At 45.5% G+C, this 19,964-nt stretch overlaps 1 pseudogene; it reads left to right on the forward strand.

Moving 5' to 3' along the window:
• The first annotated feature begins 9,437 nt into the window (after window positions 1-9,437).
• On the forward strand, window positions 9,438-11,002 carry LOC144105367 (uncharacterized; annotated as a pseudogene).
• Window positions 11,003-19,964: the final 8,962 nt, after the last annotated feature.

Raw genomic sequence — 19,964 nt, forward strand, 5'->3', positions numbered from 1 at the left:
ACCTTGGCTGAAGTAGCAACAGCCTGTGTTCTTGTCTCTATGCTCCATTGTCTAGTCTGTTCCTGTTCTCTTTTTTCGGGTGGCCACATAACCTTAGCTGAAGTAGCTACAGCCTGTGTTCTGGTCTCTATGCTCTATTGTCTAGTCTGTTTCTGTTGTCTCCTTTTTTCAGGCGGCCACCTTGTTATAACCTTAGCTGAAGTAGCTACAGCCTGTGTTCTGGTCTCTATGCTCTATTGTCTAGTCTGTTCCTGTTGTCTCCTTTTTTCAGGCGGCCACCTTGTTATAACCTTAGCTGAAGTAGCTACAGCCTGTGTTCTTGTCTCTATGCTCCATTGTCTAGTCTGTTCCTGTTCTCTCTTCTTTTCCGGCGGCCACCTTGTTATAACCTTAGCTGAAGTAGCTACAGCCTGTGTTCTGGTCTCTATGCTCTATTGTCTAGTCTGTTCCTGTTGTCTCCTTTTTTCAGGCGGCCACCTTGTTATAACCTTAGCTGAAGTAGCTACAGCCTGTGTTCTTGTCTCTATGCTCCATTGTCTAGTCTCTTCCTGTTCTCTCTTCTTTTCCGGCGGCCACCTTGTTATAACCTTAGCTGAAGTAGCTACAGCCTGTGTTCTGGTCTCTATGCTCTATTGTCTAGTCTGTTCCTGTTGTCTCCTTTTTTCCGGCGGCCACCTTGTTATAACCTTAGCTGAAGTAGCTACAGCCTGTGTTCTGGTCTCTATGCTCTATTGTCTAGTCTGTTCCTGTTGTCTCCTTTTTTCAGGCGGCCACCTTGTTATAACCTTCGCTGAAGTAGCTACAGCCTGTGTTCTGGTCTCTATGCTCTATTGTCTAGTCTGTTCCTGTTGTCTCCTTTTTTCAGGCGGCCACCTTGTTATAACCTTCGCTGAAGTAGCTACAGCCTGTGTTCTGGTCTCTATGCTCTATTGTCTAGTCTGTTCCTGTTGTCTCCTTTTTTCAGGCGGCCACCTTGTTATAACCTTAGCTGAAGTAGCTACAGCCTGTGTTCTGGTCTCTATGCTCTATTGTCTAGTCTGTTCCTGTTGTCTCCTTTTTTCAGGCGGCCACCTTGTTATAACCTTAGCTGAAGTAGCTACAGCCTGTGTTCTGGTCTCTATGCTCTATTGTCTAGTCTGTTCCTGTTGTCTCCTTTTTTCAGCCGGCCACCTTGTTATAACCTTAGCTGAAGTAGCTACAGCCTGTGTTCTGGTCTCTATGCTCTATTGTCTAGTCTGTTCCTGTTGTCTCCTTTTTTCAGGCGGCCACCTTGTTATAACCTTAGCTGAAGTAGCTACAGCCTGTGTTCTGGTCTCTATGCTCTATTGTCTAGTCTGTTCCTGTTGTCTCCTTTTTTCCGGCGGCCACCTTGTTATAACCTTAGCTGAAGTAGCTACAGCCTGTGTTCTGGTCTCTATGCTCTATTGTCTAGTCTGTTCCTGTTGTCTCCTTTTTTCCGGCGGCCACCTTGTTATAACCTTAGCTGAAGTAGCTACAGCCTGTGTTCTGGTCTCTATGCTCTATTGTCTAGTCTGTTCCTGTTGTCTTCTTTTTTCAGGCGGCCACCTTGTTATAACCTTAGCTGAAGTAGCTACAGCGTGTGTTCTTGTCTCTATGCTCCATTGTCTAGTCTGTTCCGGTTCTCTCTTTTTTTTTCAGGCGGCAACCTTGTTATAACCTTAGCTGAAGTAGCAACAGCATGTGTTCTTGTCTCTATGCTCCATTGTCTAGTCTGTTCCTGTTCTCTCTTTTTTTTCAGGCGGCCACATTGTTATAACCTTAGCTGAAGTAGCTACAGCGTGTGTTCTTGTCTCTATGCTCCATTGTCTAGTCTGTTGCTGTTGTCTCCTTTTTTCAGGCGGCCACCTTGTTATAACCTTAGCTGAAGTAGCTACAGCCTGTGTTCTGGTCTCTATGCTCTATTGTCTAGTCTGTTCCTGTTGTCTCCTTTTTTCAGGCGGCCACCTTGTTATAACCTTAGCTGAAGTAGCTACAGCCTGTGTTCTGGTCTCTATGCTCCATTGTCTAGTCTGTTCCTGTTCTTTCTTTTTTTCAGACGGCCACCTTGTTATAACCTTAGCTGAAGTAGCTACAGCCTGTGTTCTTGTCTATGCTCTATTGTCTAGTCTGTTCCTGTTCTCTCTTTTTTTTTCAGGCGGCAACCTTGTTATAACCTTAGCTGAAGTAGCAACAGCCTGTGTTCTTGTCTCTATGCTCCATTGTCTAGTCTGTTCCTGTTCTCTCTTTTTTTCAGGCGGCCACATTGTTATAACCTTAGCTGAAGTAGCTACAGCGTGTGTTCTTGTCTCTATGCTCCATTGTCTAGTCTGTTCCGGTTCTCTCTTTCTTTTCAGGTGGCCACCTTGTTATAACCTTAGCTGAAGTAGCTACAGCCTGTGTTCTTGTCTCCATGCTCCATTGTATAGTCTGTTGCTGGTCTCTCTTTTTTTTCATCCGGCCACCTTGTTATAACCTTAGCTGAAGTAGCTACAGCCTGTGTTCTGGTCTCTGTGCTCTATTGTCTAGTCTGTTCCTGTTGTCTCCTTTTTTCAGGCGGCCACCTTGTTATAACCTTAGCTGAAGTAGCTACAGCCTGTGTTCTTGTCTCTATGCTCCATTGTCTAGTCTGTTCCTGTTCTCTCTTTTTATTTCAGGCGGCCACCTTGTTATAGCCTTAGCTAAATAGCTACAGCCTGTGTTCTTGTCTTTATTCTCCATTGTCTAGTCTGTTCCTGTTCTCTTTTTTTCAGGCGGCCACCTTGTTATAACCTTAGCTGAAGTAGCTACAGCCTGTGTTCTTGTCTCTATGCTCTATTGTCTAACCTGTTCCTGTTCTCTTTTTTTCAGGCGGCCACCTTGTTATAACCTTAGCTGAAGTAGCTACAGCCTGTGTTCTTGTCTCTATGCTCCATTGTCTAGTCTGTTCCTGTTCTCTTTTTTTCAGGCGGCTACCTTGTTATAACCTTAGCAGAAGTAGCTACAGCCTGTGTTCTTGTCTCTACGCTCTATTGCCTAGTTTCTGCGCTCTGCTCTTGCTATGAAGCCGTGGCTTGGCAATAGTAAATGGAGATCAGTGAATTTTCCTTGCGGAAATCGGTCCTAAAAGAGCGCACAAGCGTACCGCGTTGGCAGCCGTTGTAGGTTAAAGCGTCACATCCGATTAAGGTCTCGTGCACAGAGGCATCTTTCAATGCGTGGTTAAAGGTAAATAAATTTGATTTCTTCGCGAGTTTTCAGGTGGTTCACTCTCGTCGAGAGCAAAAAAAAACACTCGCACATAGCGTCGCGAAGATGTTCACAGTAAATTCATTACGGCAATAGAATCTCACAGCTCCCACGTAAGAGCAATGCAAAGGGTCTTCACGTTTTGTTTTAGAGTGCTAACTTGGCGCGTAGGCTATTTAGTAAAACAAAGAGTGTGTAAATAATGCCCAATAAAATAAAGTGACCGAAGCAAAGCGAAAAGATAGTATTAGGCCTGCTTCCTTTGGATACCTTTGAGGTTTCTAGCCATGGTATGTTTAATAAAGTGGCTTTAATGGGTCTATGTCTTTAATCTCTTGGACCACCTATCGTGAATATTACGAAAGGTTTCTATTGCGGTAGAGAAGGGTTTGTATTTTACTCTCACTGATTACCGCAGAGGGCCTAAAACACTTTTCGCTCTTAAAGCAGCTCGTTCGCAACTGCTCAAATTTAAATTTTTAAAACAAATATATACCCGCATCCTTTAATTTACTAACAGGCCAGGTGCAATACACTGTAAACTCTCCACACACACGCATGCACACGTTAATGCTTGAGCCTAATTAATAGTAAATACCTTATTTCGACACTTCAGAGAATTGTTATTGGCTTGGATGACGAAGCGTCATTATAGAACATATAAGAGTTCAAGTTTAACCATGTGTCTTCCGAAAATGCGCGAAACGCCTCGCGCTGCAAGCTCTATTTATAAGTTCACCTACTATGGGCAACGGGATGCGTGGAAAATACATAGAAGAGGACGCGTTTTCAGGATTAATCACGTGGGTCCATATCATGAGCTCTGTCCGGTGCTTTTACTTTTTGGTGTTCTCGAAAACTTCACACGAGTGACTCTCAGAGTGAAGACTCAGCGCCGAAGCGCTATGTAGCAATTTGTCTATGTAATTAAGAGCGTGCAGCATATATAAAGAAAGCACAAATGCCCGAAGTAAAACTATCATCACTAAAAGTGAGAGACCCCCTCAAAGTTTCGAGTCGTGCCGCTCAATGCGGAGGGGCCGTCTTAAACCCGGCTCGCCACCGAAAATACTTAGGTAGGTGGCGCCCCCAGGCACATATGCACGGGTCGGAGCAGGGCAGCAAACAGCATTGAGAATTGACTGTTGTAACATGGATGGGAACACAACTTTTAGCGTGACAGTGTTAGGAGGCTGGTGTCGAAGAAAAGCCGCCGTCGTTGTCGACGCTGTTGCACAAAAAAACCTGCGAAAAATGTTCCGAGAAGCAGCATACGTGGCAGGTGGGTCGCCTAGTTCACGTTACCTTGTGACGTCATCTTAGCCTGCCCACCGGATTGCGAGCAGACATGTCGCTCGGGATGAGCAGCCTCCGTCTCACAAGCCCCTCCGGTGGCAGCACTTGCGATCGCAGAGCAGTGGCGCATCGCTTAACTTGCAGCATTGATGGAAGAAGCAGTATGGGTACTCCCAGTAACTCTAAATGTAGAGTATAATCAATTGTGTATATGTGAGCAATAACACATAAACGAGGGTTCACCAGTGACTACATCCTTAAGAAATACATGGGAACTCCAGAACCTGTAGCGTTCCTAAATATGGTCCGAATTTCATGAGGTCTGTGACAGAACGTCTTCTTTAGTGGATAGAAGAAATGTTGCGGACAGATTTTATTCTTTTAATTCCAACTTTTCAAAATCCAGAGCTAAACATTGAGCAAAATTGCAAGTTTATATATTTCGGTCTTTCATGTCATCTCGTGAAGAAACTAAGCCACAAAACGAAAATTCTCCCGCAAAATTTTCGCTCTTTTTCTTGCTTCATTGTTAACCCGCAATTTTCATCCATATCGTGCCTAATGTTTGCGTTTTACAGGCTCTGAAAGTTGTGTATGTATTTTTTGCGGTGGTTTGAAATTCGCATCAAATTTAAATAATGCGACGAGGCTAAATCAGGCGTAAGACAATATTTTGTCGCTATTGCACTCTACCACGAACCTCTTGGTTGTCTGTGTTCGTGCGCGCAGGTTTTTAATGAGAACTTGGACGGACTTGAGCTCTTTCTTTCCTTTTTTCTTCTTTGGGTTGTATTCAGAGAGGATTTCTGCTTTTCTTTTTTGCTCGAGCTTGTGGTGCAGAAAGGAAGTGGTATGCAAGGCCACACGCAAAAGCGCCCCCCTCCTTTCCACTCCTAGCAGCCACACAAGGCATTGTTAGTGCAAAACACAGGAAGGGGGCTCATTATTCAGGACAGTGTGGGAGAAGAGCATTGTTCCTTCCCCACCGCAAGGGCGCAGTGACCCAGTTGACGATACAAGTCATCAAGAATTAAACTAGAAATACTCCTCATAGGAGACCCTCAAGCCAATAGCGGCACTTACATGAACCTAACAGGGCCGCCTGGTTGTTGAGTTATGGAACTGAAAACCAGTACTACTCATGTAAACCCGCGTCGACTCAGGACGGGAGTCGACGGGTGGGCTCCAGTCAACTCCGCCGCAAGTGGTAGGTTGATTCAACTCGACCCTGACCAGATTTGCTTGTAAACGCTGTCGAGTCGAAAAGTAGGGTTAGTGGGAGGGGAGAGGATAAATTCGTACTTGTTTTTCACCGTGGCGTAAAGAACGTGGCGTAATGACCGTGGCGTAAAGAACGTGATGTCAAAGGTTCATGGCCTGGCTGGCAAAATAGTCTAGTTTTGCTTGTGAATCGATTTCGTATGTGTCAAGCGTTCTCTAGCCGTCTGCGCCACACCTTATCGCACCTTCTACACTACGCTGCCAAAAGTCGCATATTTCAATCAGGAAAAAACGTCCTGAAGGGGCACTATATAAATACAGAGGCATACAAATAAATACATAGAGAAAAATGGCACATATTGAGGTTTTCCCGGGAACCATAGTAGGTATAGAATTTTCGCTTTTAAACCCGTGACGTCATGACAATTCAGGTGTGCTGCCATTTTTATGTACACAAAGAGCACACGCGGTTGACGTGGTCAGCGCCCATCTTTTCTTCTATTAAATTGCAATTTTTATTACTTTTTCAAAATTAAACCACTAATAGCAACTTTGTCCAGAACAGTATAATGTCGCTGGGCAATGATGAAATTTGCGTTTAAAGTCACCGTGAATAGCAACAGGACGTTCTCAGTGCTTTTGCAAACCAGAAATCTCACCCATTTACCTAACTCTTATTTGTTTCGTTGTGAAATTATATGCAGTGAACGAGACATGAAATGAAGTATTTCAGCAATTATTTAATTCAAAATTGTCAGGAGCTGGTGGCAATGCCATGAAAAATGAGATGAGCACACTAACGAGGAACAAAGTCGTTATTGAAGTGACTATTGCCGATAAATAAACTGAAGAATTTCGGCGACGCCGATAGCAAAAGACGTGGTCATCGAAGAGCAACCTTGGAGACAAGGCGCTAAAAAGCAACTACAACAGCCCAGAATAATGTCGACATAGTGGCGCCTGGCTGCAATCCTTCCAGGTAACGCTGATCGCTTTTCGCGTAACAAAGTGATAATCCCGCGCGCCAACGGTTTTGAATTCGAGCATGCAAGCACTACAACAATTTCGCGGCATTACTTCGCTCTCAAAGAACCATCGGCCAGATGCTTTCAGGGAAAGTAAGGTCAACAAAAGCACAGACATTGTAAATTAAACATTGCGAGCGCAAAGCTTGAGAGCGCGAAACGGTTTTCACTGAGGCCGCGTCGTCGAATCGGCGTCCACGCTCATACACGGTCACCAGGCTTGCATTTCATGAGGCGACGGTGGAATAGCGCGGAATATGCACCGGCCAAAAGCGAGAAAACAGTCAGCTTCGTGAAGTACTGAACATATGAAGTGCTAAAAGGGAGGTGTGCCCAAGGTGTGTCAAAAGATGAGTAACTTATCTGCTCTGGCTAGGTGATACCAGCGCTGCTTTTACGCTCACTCTGCTAAGCTATATATCCTTGCGTCTTATTTTAGCATTGATTCATGTGTGCGCATTCTGCTTGATTGGAGCAGCTTTTGGCGTGGAATTTGCGTTCTTCGCCAAGTTCTGATCGGCCTACTATGTGAAAATTCCAAAAAAATTAGGGAATAACTATGCGCGACTTTGCCGAAGTCCTAGCGTCGCTGGACCGATGTTGAAACGACGCACTTGTTGAAATTCGCGAAAATGAAAACAGGGAAAAAGCCGTCTTGCGCGCTACTACGCGAGTCCGTTGCTTCTTCAAGCGCGGCACAGTGCGAACGCTGAAGGCGACTGGCGCAAGCTTTTTGTCTCTTTTTGTTTACGCGAAGTGATTCTCGGGAATTTGTCCGTGTGATAAGCGTCTGAAAATGGCCCCCTGCGTTACACTCACGATCCCAAGCACACGGAATATCGCGCCCAAACTTTTGCTCAGAGCACGACAGAATGAGGACGAGTTGCTGGCATTACTTGATTTGTGCACAGTTCACCGCATGACTGAACAGTAACGGTGCGAAGTCAGAAGCACCAAACAACTTATTAGATTTGATGCAGAAACGCAATGTAATAACCCAAGGGGTGAAATGAGCTCTGCGTAATAAACCTCCAGCTCGGCGGCCGCCGAACTTGTCTTGCTCATCGCTTTCGCACCTATTTGACTGTAATAAACTTGTGGAAGCTTATGCCGCTTCCTTTCTTCTGCATTGCGGCTCAACCAACCGCACCACAATTTGTCGGAACGCCGTGAATTGTGCCCAAAAATACGCAAGCGCGGCACAGCCATGCGAAAGGTCCCGCTTTTTGCCTTCACCACGAAGGTCACTGCTGATGCGAAAGCTGCCGCATCTCTTTGACGTCATGGCCTGACGCTTGTCTATAACAGAAAGTTCTCGGCACTAATTTTTGTTCGCGGAAGAACTCAAGGTCTCTTCCATTTGACTGGACCGGCTGCACTAGTTCAAGCACTGATCTCCACTAGCAGGCCGGATGCCGCATCGCGCGCCTGAAAAAGTGAGGCCACCGGAAATTGGGCGGCATGTCCCGGAAGTCAGCCTTTGGAAGTGAACGAAATCGGGCCTCAGCACGGCTTTTCAGTTTTAGTTTTCCACTAATCATCAACTCTTTTTGACGCTCTCGTCATTTTTCATGACAATGCCGACCCGTTGCACCGTCAACTGCATGAGGAGTGCATCAAAATCATCGGTAAAGACGTTACAAAAGTAAGGGTCCATTCCCTCGCAAGGGGACGACACTAGCAGACGACAGAACAACGCTACACACAGCACGTACGGAGCCGCGCCTGCTCAGCTCTGTGTCGTCGCGTTGCGCTAGCATCGCCAACACTGCTCTTTGTTGTGTTTGCACGTTGTCGCGCTCTAAGATCAAGTTATACCATCAATGACTGATAAATTTAAGAAAGGATAGGTGGAACCTTCATTAGGCAGCCGACTTTGCAGTGACAAATTTCCGGAATTTTGTTTAGACCGAACCGGGGTGAGGGAGAGGCCACAATCTGGTGGGGTGCCGTCGGTGACTGGTTCACACTAGCGCGTACAAAAGGTATATGGTACTGCTTTTTCGGCGGAGTGTATCAAGTATGTACTGTTTCGTACTGTAGCAAATTATGCCTGAATGGGCTGTTATTCATGTGATGATTGGTGCAGTTCACTTTAAACAGCGCTTGTCACATGCGCTGCTGCATGCATTCGTCTTTCTCGTACGTACGTCAGTGGTTTCTCTAGTGCTGTGTAGGGGAAACATGGCTGTGCTATTGAGTTAGATTAAAAGCACGTCTGGAAGGTAAATGACAAACTAAAGCGATAATCATCACCTGCCGTCGATAAGAAGAGACAGCGGAAGCTGCTGAGTAACGACTGGCTCTTCGAGCGTCTGGATTTCCTCGCCTTTACCTTTTCTTTGCTACACGAAAATTTGCTTTTAAGGTGACCTAAACTCATCGTCATTCCACTACTTCCCCTAATTATGCTCTAAAGACAAGAACCAGATCAGAAAATAGTGTTTAATGCACGTGCCCCTTCGTCGCGGCATGGCGAGACCTGCATGTCTGTTTTCTTCGGTTTCTCTGAAATTACGGAGCTCCCCAAACAATGCGCACATTTCTCGCGTTGAGCTTGCTTATTACTTTGATATTACAGTAGATGTCACACGAAAACAACGCGAAAATCTGAGGACGGAAGGGCGAAAGACGCGACTTTCTGCTTTGAAATACACAGCACACATCGAAATTCCGGGACATGCAACCGAACTTCGGTAGGCTTCACTTGCGCCCACTTCGGAAAGCGGGAATGCGGCATCCAGCAACATAGTGGAGATCAGTGAGTTCAAGGGGTGCAACACCGTCGTCCTCGTTTTTCTGCTGTAGCGCGCCCTCTGAACTTTTTTCCTCGTTTTGTCAGGGCTCAGGCCTACTTCGGCTTTAGTTCTCGGTCGCGGTGCACTCACTGGAGAGGCGGTGTTGAGAAATGCAACAATGGCGTACGTGCCACCCAACACCGAGCAGACGGCGCTACACATCGTGCTACAAGGCGTTGAAAGAAGTTCGTCTCCTTCATAACCCGGACGGTTCTCCCATGCAGGACGCAAATGGTTACTTAGACGAGGCATTCGGTAAGTGCTGTTGCAAGCTGGCGCTTAACACGTGCCTAGCGGTCAGGAGGGTTTTCTTTGTGGCCGTGGCCACATGTCGGTAGCCCATTATCGACGAATACGGCCTCGTCGCTCTGCTAAGTCCCATGTGTTGGTTGTTTTTCTGAGGCATCGTGTTGGGCTGTGTAGACTTCATAAATGTTGGTGTGCACTTTTGCAGACGGGCAGCGCGTGACGCTGCGGTTTGCGGCCCAAGAGGAGAATGTACCCCCTCCGGCGCAACCGCCGACGCCGGCTTCTGCCAGTGGCTGCGACGATGAAACGCTGACACCTCTTTCTTCAGTGGCATTGGCGTCTGCTGACGACGAGAAGAACTGTGGAGCGCCCGGAAGACGAAGTTTGTTCTGAACAAGTACACGGAGATGAAGGACTTTGTTGGTAAAACCAGGACACTTCGGCATGTAATCCTTTGTATCCAAAATTATCTGCAGCATACCATAATGGCGTTTCGTTTTTTCTATACGTAAACGCCGACAATATGTGCAAAAAGACTTGTACAGTAGAGCTGGGCATTTGTGCTCAGATTTCACGTCCCAACAAGTTACTGCAGTGTTTTCAATTCCTCGCGGCATTTTGAAGCTCATATACTTTTCATCCCTCAGAGAATGCTTAAAATATGTAGCAGCTGAAATGCACATACTCTGGTAGAAGTTAACCCGGTAGCCACACACTTCTTAAGAGAGTTCTAAATAAAAGGTTGTGCAGCCATAGCATGCAAGTCATTTCAATCGTAGTGCTACAGTGAAAGAAAAGTCAAACCACTTTATATAGTTTTGTTTTGCTCTCAACTGTGCTTTATTTTTCTGTTCAGGACAAGAAAACAACTTTGGCTAAAGCTCTGTGAGCTCATAAACAAGGAATTGCAATGTAATATGTCTCCGATACAAGTCGAAAACAAATGGAAGTCCCTGGACTAGCCTACAAAAAGTCCAAAAAGATAACAGTTAGTCTGCACAACCTTGTCAGCAGCGTACACGAGGAGTAAGTTGCAATTATTTCTTGAGCTGTCTAGTGGCTTGGGCATCTCTCATAGCCGGAGTCGCTTTGGGACTTTTAACCCCATAAACCTGTTCAGTGGTTCTAATCATTTGTGCATCACAAAGAGAACTTGCCGCCATACTGGAGAAGGAGCACAGCGTGAACCCACGATATATATATATATATATATATATATATATATATATATATATATATATATATATATATATATATATATATATATATATATATATATATATATATATATATATATATATATATATATATATATATATATATATATATATATATATATATATATATATATATATATATATTCAGTAGGAATTCCAATGCGCCAGTTTAATAGTGTAATTACAGCATTACGACAAACGAGGTTGCTCGTTTCAAAGGTTTATTTTGCCAAGAGTTCCTGGAATGGTATTCCAGAAACTGTTGTCAAAAGAAACCTTGAAAACGAACAGGCGCGTTTGTCGCAATGCTGTACTTATATATACATATGCGGCTATGTTATAAAATACTTTCATGGTGACTTGTCAATGACCTAGCAAATATACGCTATTAGCACGGCTCCTAGTCAATGAATACACGCTGAGACTGCCCGTAGCCTGGGGATCTGGCGCCGACATGGCAGCCAGACGCTTACATCTTGTTCTTCTTCACGTGCTGCAAATGATGGCGATTTTCGATGCTGCCGCGATGTCGACGTGCCTGCCAATGAACGGAGCCGCTTCTACCTAGAAAGTCTGTTCTGCTGACCTGGCTTTTTTGGGTGACGCTTCGCCGTTGGACCTCACAGCGCTACCGGCGCTCGAACGCTTCATCGACTGGCAACCCTGGAACCTTCCGCACAAGCATGACCTACATAAGCAGCTGTTGTACCCAGCCACTCCGGGATCTGGCGCCGACATTGCAGCCAGACGCTTATATCTTGTTCTTCTTCAGGTTTGTTACTCTTACCTTTCTGTTAATGGCAAACCGTTTAGGAAGTCGACGCCAGATCCCAACTTTGCTGTGTGCATGTTTTTACGCCTTCTGTACGACGTGTGCGCGAGCTGTTCAGGATACATAGGTTTGTTTCAAAGAAAGCTTTTGCTTGCGGGAGACGTAGAGCAAAACCCTGGGCCTCTGTCTGCTGAGCAGGAAAAGCAGATGTTCGATACTATCATGACAATACCTGTGATACAACAGCAACAGACCGAAATATTGGACGAACTACGTTCCATTCGGCTTGAGCAAAAGAATCTCGAAGAAAAACTAACAAAACTCGCAGAAAAAGTCAAGAGCGTTGAAGATAATGTGTCACTGGTGCTCCCGCTAAAGCCTGAAGTAGAAAGATTATCTCAAAGTTCCCAGAAACTTGCTGTCGCGTGCACGGCCCTCGAGTCATCGCATGATGACCTGGAGAACCAATCACAAAGAAACAACTTAATATTCTACGGCATCCATGACAAAGAAACCGAATCGTGGGAACAGTCTGAGACTAAAATTATCTCTTTTTGCGCTGAAAAGTTAAAACTTTCCGTTGACGCCGCTCCCATTGAAAGAGCGCACAGACTAGGAAGATATGCGCCCGACAAGCACAGACCCCTGATCGTTAAATTTTTGTCCTTTAAAGAAAAGAATCGTGTTCTTTCAAATGCTGCCAAACTAAAAGATACTGACTGGGCGATAAGCGAGGACTATTCGGCCAAAATACGGCAACAAAGAAAAAAGCTCATGCAGTTTGCTAAGGCACGCGGCGGAAAGTTGAAACTGCGGTTTAATAAGCTAAACCTGGACAACAAAACCTATATGTACATACAACATTGAAACAGACGATATCACTTGTGTAAACCAATAGCCATCACCGAGGCTTTTAGCTAGCCCACAAACTGCTATTAAAAATGAACTTGTCTGTATTGTTGCTAATTGCCGCAGTCTAAAAAACAAAACTGACCAATTCCTTTCACTCTTACAAATGACGAGCGCACATGTGGTAATTGGAACCGAGACATGGCTGGACAGCAACATAAGTGATGGTGAAATATTTCCTCCATCCTATACCACGTATAGGAAGGATCGCAATGTACGCGGTGGTGGTGTGTTCATCCTCGTTCATAGCAGTTTGAGAAGCGTGTCTGTTAACTTAGACAACGATTCCTCTGAAGCTGTCTGGTGCAGGGTACGGCTGGGCGATGGTACTTCTTTGGCAATTGGCTCTTTTTATAGGACGCCCGGTTCAACCTGCGCACAGCCATTTTTTGAACTTAGCAACACATTATTAGCCTTAGACGCAACACATATTATCCTTGCCGGTGATTTTAATATGCCCAGCGTAGAATGGTCTTGTTTTAAACCAGTAATTCGCACTGCATCCCTCTTGTATACCGCTTTCCGTGAAGTAATTGGTGCTCACTCATTATTTCAGTTTGTTCAAACCCCTACCAGACTCGGCCTTACCAGTGCTAATGTGCTAGACTTGTTTTTCTGCAATGACCCTAGCCTAGTCTCGTCTGTCATAACGCTGCCAGGCATAAGCGACCATGATGTAGTTTTAGCAAAAGTATCCTGTAATGCTATGAAGACCCACCACACCCAACCACGCAAAGTGTCTTTTTATGAAAAAGGGGATTATGCTTCGCTATCACAGGAACTCGACGCATTTTTCCCTGAGTTTCTTTCACATCAGCCATCCCTGAATATTGATTCCTTCTGGAACTTGTTTAAAACTAAAATTTTGTCACTGACGCAGACTTTCATCTCATCCCGCTTGATTTCAGCCAAGCGTCGTGACGATATGCATTGGATGAATAGACAGTTGCGGGCAATGATCAACCGGCGGAAACGGCTCTTTCGCAGATATTGTGATACGCCCGCACTAACTTTGTACTCCGAGATGAAAAAGCCAACTAAGAACTTATCGAAAGAAATCCGTAAAGCGAAAAGGGCATACTTCAGCACACTAGGCCAACAACTAAATACAAACCCAAAGGCAGTCTGGAAATATGTTAAAAATAAGAGAAACAGCAGGGTCTCTGCGCCTGATATACTAGACGCAACTGATTTTGGAAGGGATTCAAAAGGTAAAGCGAGAAGTTTCAATCTTTATTTCCAATCGGTGTTTTCCGATCCCATTAATACACATACTGACTTTCAATCTTCCAGCACCCTGACCAGAATGAATGACGTAGAAATTTCTGAACGGGGGATCATGCTTTTATTACAGAAAATTAAAGTTACATCAGCACCAGGGCCTGACAACATTTCCAATTACGTTTTGAAAAATTGTGCAGCTTCAGTTGCCCCGTATCTCGTTGCATTATTTCAGAAATCGTTAGAGAATTCTTCTTTGCCCCTTGACTGGAGAAGTGCCAATGTCGTTCCGATTCATAAGAGTGGTGATAAAAATAAAACATGTAACTATAGGCCCATATCGCTGACGTGCGTGTCGTGCAAAACACTGGAACATGTCATTTATACTCAGTTAATTAGCCATCTACAAAACAATAGTTTTTTCTGTTCGACACAACATGGATTTAGCTCCGGCTTCTCATGTGAAACACAGCTCGTGGAATTCACACATGACATTTCTGTTCCCTTAAACTCCGCCGGTCAGGTAGATTGTATATTTTTAGATTTTCGAAAAGCGTTCGATTTAGTTGCTCACAACCTATTGTTACAGAAGCTTTCAAAATTAAATATTCCTACCTCACTCTTATCCTGGATTGAGGCGTATCTTGCGGAAAGGAGACAGTGCGTGGTTATCGACGGTGTCAGCTCGGAAAGTGTGGGTGTAACTTCAGGTGTTCCGCATGGATCGGTTTTGGGCCCTCTTCTATTTCTCATTTTTATAAATGACCTCACTAGTAACATTTCAAGTATAATCAGACTTTATGCTGATGACTGTTGTATCTACCGCAATATTTCTTCTGAAGCAGATGCAATTTCACTACAGCATGACCTCAACTCTGTATTCTCTTGGTGCAACAACTGGAATATGGCGCTAAACATCTCCAAATGTAATCTGGTCCGGTTTACAAAAAAGAAACAATTCCTCCAAACAGACTATTTCCTTGGTAGCACTGAATTATCCGCAGTTTCAACTTATAAGTACTTGGGAGTCTTTTTTTCTGACCTATCATGGAATACACACGTAAATTACATATCTGCTAAAGCCAGTCGCACATTAAACTTTCTCAGACGTAACTTTAAGGACGCTCCCCTTACGCTGAAGGAGACATTATACATGTCTACTGTACGTCCGATACTTGAGTATGCTTCCGCGGTTTGGGACCCGCATACAAAACTGAATATTGAGGAGCTGGAGCGCGTCCAGAAACGGGCTGCTAGGTTTGTGTCCGCCGATTACAATTTCCAAAAAAGTTCTTCTGGTTTGCGCGAGAAGTTGGGATGGCCATTACTTGAAAACAGGCGCAAATATTTGAGACTCTCTTTCTTTTATAATGTGCTTAATAATAAAACTGGAATTCCAAAAGAGAAATACATTAGTGAACCCAGCTACATTTCCGCCCGCACTGACCACCCACTTAAGGTGCGCGAGTACAATTGCCGTATAAACGTATTCAAATATAGTTTTTTCCCACGAACAGTGCATGATTGGAACTGTCTCCCTTCGCGGGTCGCTACCGCTCCTCCCACATCGTTTCTGACCGATTTGCAAAGCCACCTGTCAATATAAGTGCAATAATTCTTGTCCGAGTGTATTATGTTTTAAGCAGTGCTGTATTTTAAAATGTATCTTTTTTTGTGTGTGTATGTGTGTGTTTAGGGTATGTTTGCCTTTCTACAATGGTTTTTATTTTGTTTGTTTGTTTGTTTCTTTTTCCTTCCGTGTGCATGGGTTTATTGTATTTTCTGTGTAGACCGCATCATTTGCCTAATTTATTATGTACTAGATGTTTGTTCTTATTTATGATGTTTCCCCCCTACAATAATGCCCCAATGAGGGCGCTGTAGGTACTGTGTATAAAAAAAAATAAATAAAATAATATCCCCTTCACTGTCGCCATTGCCTACATCATCTTGCGGCAATGATACCATTTCCTGAAGGAAGTCTCTCTCGTCATTACACGGGTTGTGCTGCACACACGCAGCCATAACTGTGTAACAGCACTGCACGACACTTTTGGTATCTACTAAGTACAGTATCCTGAAACGCTGCTTCAGCAATCCAAAGGTGTTTTCAATAGACACTTTTTGCTGGCTGTGTCGCTCATTGAAGTTCTTTTTCCATGTAGGAAAACTGCTCTCATAGTCCCTGATTGGAGTCATGACCAATGACATCAAGGGGTGTGCACTGTTCCTTAGTATGTAATTTTCCTCGCATTTCAGAGCTGCACGTGTGAAGAACCGGCTCTCACTCAAGACCCGGGCGTAATGTACCGAGCCTGGGAATCCTATGAACACGTCTACGAATTTGTTCTAATCATCCCAGATTCCTTGGAGATTAATCGAATGCCACTTCTTCCGATTGAAGTAGGACTGAGGCGACCCGTCAATGCAGCCGATGGCATTGCATGGGCTCTTTCCACCGCTCTTGGCGAGAAAACTGTCCTTGATGCGGCTCATTTCGCGCTACTGGCCCAGCATATCGCTTCACCGCTAATCGCGTGCAGAAAATGGATGACCCGTATCACGTGCACCCGTAATCGTGCACGGACGACTCGGTGACATCGAACTTGTCGCCTATCGCGTACATCGACATTTGTGACCCGATGTACGCCAGCGTAGTGAGGCACGTCTTTTCGGCCGATATTTTTTCACGGTCGTGCACAGCGCTTGGGTAGAAGGCACACCCAGGCACACGATTGACATCTTGACGCACCAAGGCGCAGGCGACCAAAATGCAGACGTTGTCGAACTCCTCGACGCAGTCGCTATCATCGAACTCGAAATCGTCGTCACTGTCAGAGTCTAGCAGTTCTATGGCAGCTTCGAAGAGTGCCATCACGGCCGCGTTCTGGCAAGCAGCACTTTACACACTGCGCACATCGCGAACGTAAACACAGAGCTGCTAGGCCTATACGCGCTACAGGTTTGAGGGATACACTTGCGTCTTCGTTTTGAATGTAGCCGTCGTGCGCTAGTGCCGCGGCTGCGCCTGCACTCGCTGCACTCTCGCAGCACCGCTTGGCACCGCTGCGGCACTTTTCAGAACTAGTGCAGCCAGTGCAAGGCAAATCGAAGAGACCTTAATACTTTCGTGTCGCGGTGGAATTAACGCACCTGGAGGGGGAATAGAAGTTACCTCCTTTTTGTGATAATTAAGTGCTACCGTCTATTGACAGCAAAATTTCAAATCTATGTTGACTTGCAGTTAGTGAGCCCTCCTAAGGCAGAGCTTAAGTGTCCGCTCCAATTTTTGTTTTTATTCAGAAGAGAGAGAGAGAGAGAGAGAAAGCACTTTATTTGCACCCTTCAGAGAGTATGGGTGATGGGTGAGACGCAGCTCCTCTTTCACCGTCTGCCTCCCCCCTAGACGTCAGCCGGAATCAGTTGACTTCCGGCGGCGGCCTGGGCATGACCGATGACTTGTCGCAGTACTTGTTCTTCCTGGCTATGGAGGGAGGATTCCCATGACTCTCTGTTTCCATGTCGACCATTTAGCGCTGGACAAGCCCACAGCATGTGATTTAGGGTCGCTATGTCTTCACAGTTTTTGCAAATTGGGGAGTGCACCTCAGGATGCCATTTGTGTAGGACATACGGGTTGTGAAATGTACCCGTCTGCAGTTTTCGCCAGATTACTTCTTCCTTCTTTGTGAGAGATGTATGGGTGGGAGGCAGGGTCCTCCTCCCCATTCTGTAGTGTTCTAGAATTTCACTGTAAGTGATTAAGTGTCGCTTTTTGGACAGGCAGTATTCTGCCTGCGCTGGGGCCCGGTGTGTGAGTGCTCGGGCGACCTCGTTGGCGATCTCGTTCCCTTTGAGTCCACTATGGGCGGGTGCCCATATTATGCTAACTAGGTCGTTAGGTACGTTCTCCTTGCCTGCTTGCAGAATTTTACCGGCCTCTTTGGACACTTGACCGTTGTCATAGGCTTTGATTGCAGTTCTAGAATCGGTGATGATAATTCTAGTTGATGGGTATGTGATTGCCAGGGCAATCGCCGCCATCTCTGCCTCCTCTGGTGAAGAGTGTCTTACGCTACAGCTTGAGATTAGCTCGCCTTTGTCGCTCACTACTACTGCAGCGTAGTGGCCTTGTACTCTGCCGCATCGGTGTACACAACCCCTTGTTTCTGGAAGAGGGAGCTTTGGAGTCTTTGGACTCTGCTTCTCCTGCGTTCCTCGTTGTGTATGGGGTGCATGTTTCTTGGGATGGGGGGTATTCTTAATTTGTTGGCAATCTCTTTGGGGATGGTGGTTATCCCCTCTCGTGATTCTGGGTTTTGGTAGCCCAGTTTCCTAAGGATGGATCTGCCCGTTTTGCTGCCAGTTAGTCTGACATATTGTGCCGTGAGTTTAGCCTCGCACATTTCCTCTAGTGTGTTCGACACTCCTAGGTGGAGGATCGTCTCGATTGATGTGCACGCTGGTAAACCTAGGGCAGTTTTTACCCCTTTCCTGATGAGAATGTCTACCTTGTCTCTCTCTGCTTTAGTTGTCTTTAGGTACTGGATAGCGTAGGTGATTCGGCTAATTATGAAAGAATGATACAAGCCTAAGTAGGTTCGCCTCCTTCATCCCCGCGTTTTTGTTTGCTATCCTCTTGAGAAGCCTGCATGTTTGGTTGGTCGTGGCTTCAAGTTGGTTTATTGTTTCGGTGTTTCTCCCATTTTGTTGTATACACATACCCAGTATCCTGATCTTGTCCATTCTTGGGACCGGGGTGTTGTTGTCCAGGAGCTGGATATTAACCTGCTGCTGGCCCATGATTAGCATCTCCGCCTTTTCCGGTGAGCATTTTAGCCCTATGGGTCTCAGATAGCTTTCCGTTTCCCATATTGCCATTTGTAGGGTGTCTTCTATTTGCCCATCGCTCCCTCCTGTGTCAACCCAAAGGGTGAGGTCATCAACGTAGAGAGTGTGGCAGAGGCCCTCTAGCTTTCTGAGTTGTTCTGGCAGCCCGATCATTGCACTGTTAAAAAGAATAGGAGAGAGCACCGATCCCTGCGGTGTTTCCTCGTTGCCTAGCATAATGTTTTCTCTTATTGTGCCCCCGATTTCTATGTTTACCGTTCGGTCCGTGAGGAAGCTTTTGATATAGTTGTATAGCTTGAGTCTTACATTTAGGTGATTGGGGTGCGACAGGATCGCTTGGTGTTTGACGTTGTCAAACGTTTTGCTAACGTCAAGCCCCACTATGACTCTCGAGTCGCTACTCTTCCTTTCCAATACTTGTTCTTTGATTTGTAGCATAACATCGTTTGTGGACAGTTGTCTGAATCCGACCATGCTGTCTGGGTAGAGTTCCTTACCTTCCAAGTATCCGTTGAGCCTATTCTGTATGACGTGCTCCATGAGCTTGCCTACAAAGGAGGTTAACGATATTGGCCTAAGGTTCTCAAGTTTGAGTTCTTTTCCAGGTTTGGGGATGAGGACTAGATTTGCTGTTTTCCACTCCCCGGGTATCTCCCCCTGTTCCCAACACCTTTGAATGAATGCTGTTAGTTGCTGGAAGGAGTCGTCATCGAGATTTCTAAGCATATTATTGCTGATCCCATCTGGGCCAGCCGCAGTTTTTCCGCGGAGCTTGTTTAAGGCCGCTTGGACCTCTCTTATGGAGATTGCTTGGTCTAGCTCCTCGTTGTTTTCGCCGCTATAGTCGGGCAATGTCTCGGTGTTTGTTTCCCCTATGTACCTCTCTTTTATCTGGTTGATCATCTCCTCCTCCGATCCCTGGAAATTGTGGGTTAGTCTTTGCATTTTTGTCCTGGTCTCAGCTTTGGTGCTGCCTGGGTCCAGGAGGTGTCGCAATAGTTTCCAGGTGGTGACGGAGCTTAATTGGCCGTCTAGTCTATCGCAGATGTCGTTCCAGTGTTGTCTATTTAGTGTTTGGGCATGGCTCTCAATTTCCTTGTTGAGAGCAGCAAAATTGAAGAGAATACTTTCGTATCGCGGTGGAATTTACGCACCTGGAGGGGAATAGAAGTTACCCCCT

Source organism: Amblyomma americanum, chromosome 9, assembly GCF_052857255.1.
Source record: "Amblyomma americanum isolate KBUSLIRL-KWMA chromosome 9, ASM5285725v1, whole genome shotgun sequence".
In the NCBI taxonomy this organism is placed as follows: Eukaryota; Metazoa; Arthropoda; class Arachnida; order Ixodida; family Ixodidae; genus Amblyomma; species Amblyomma americanum.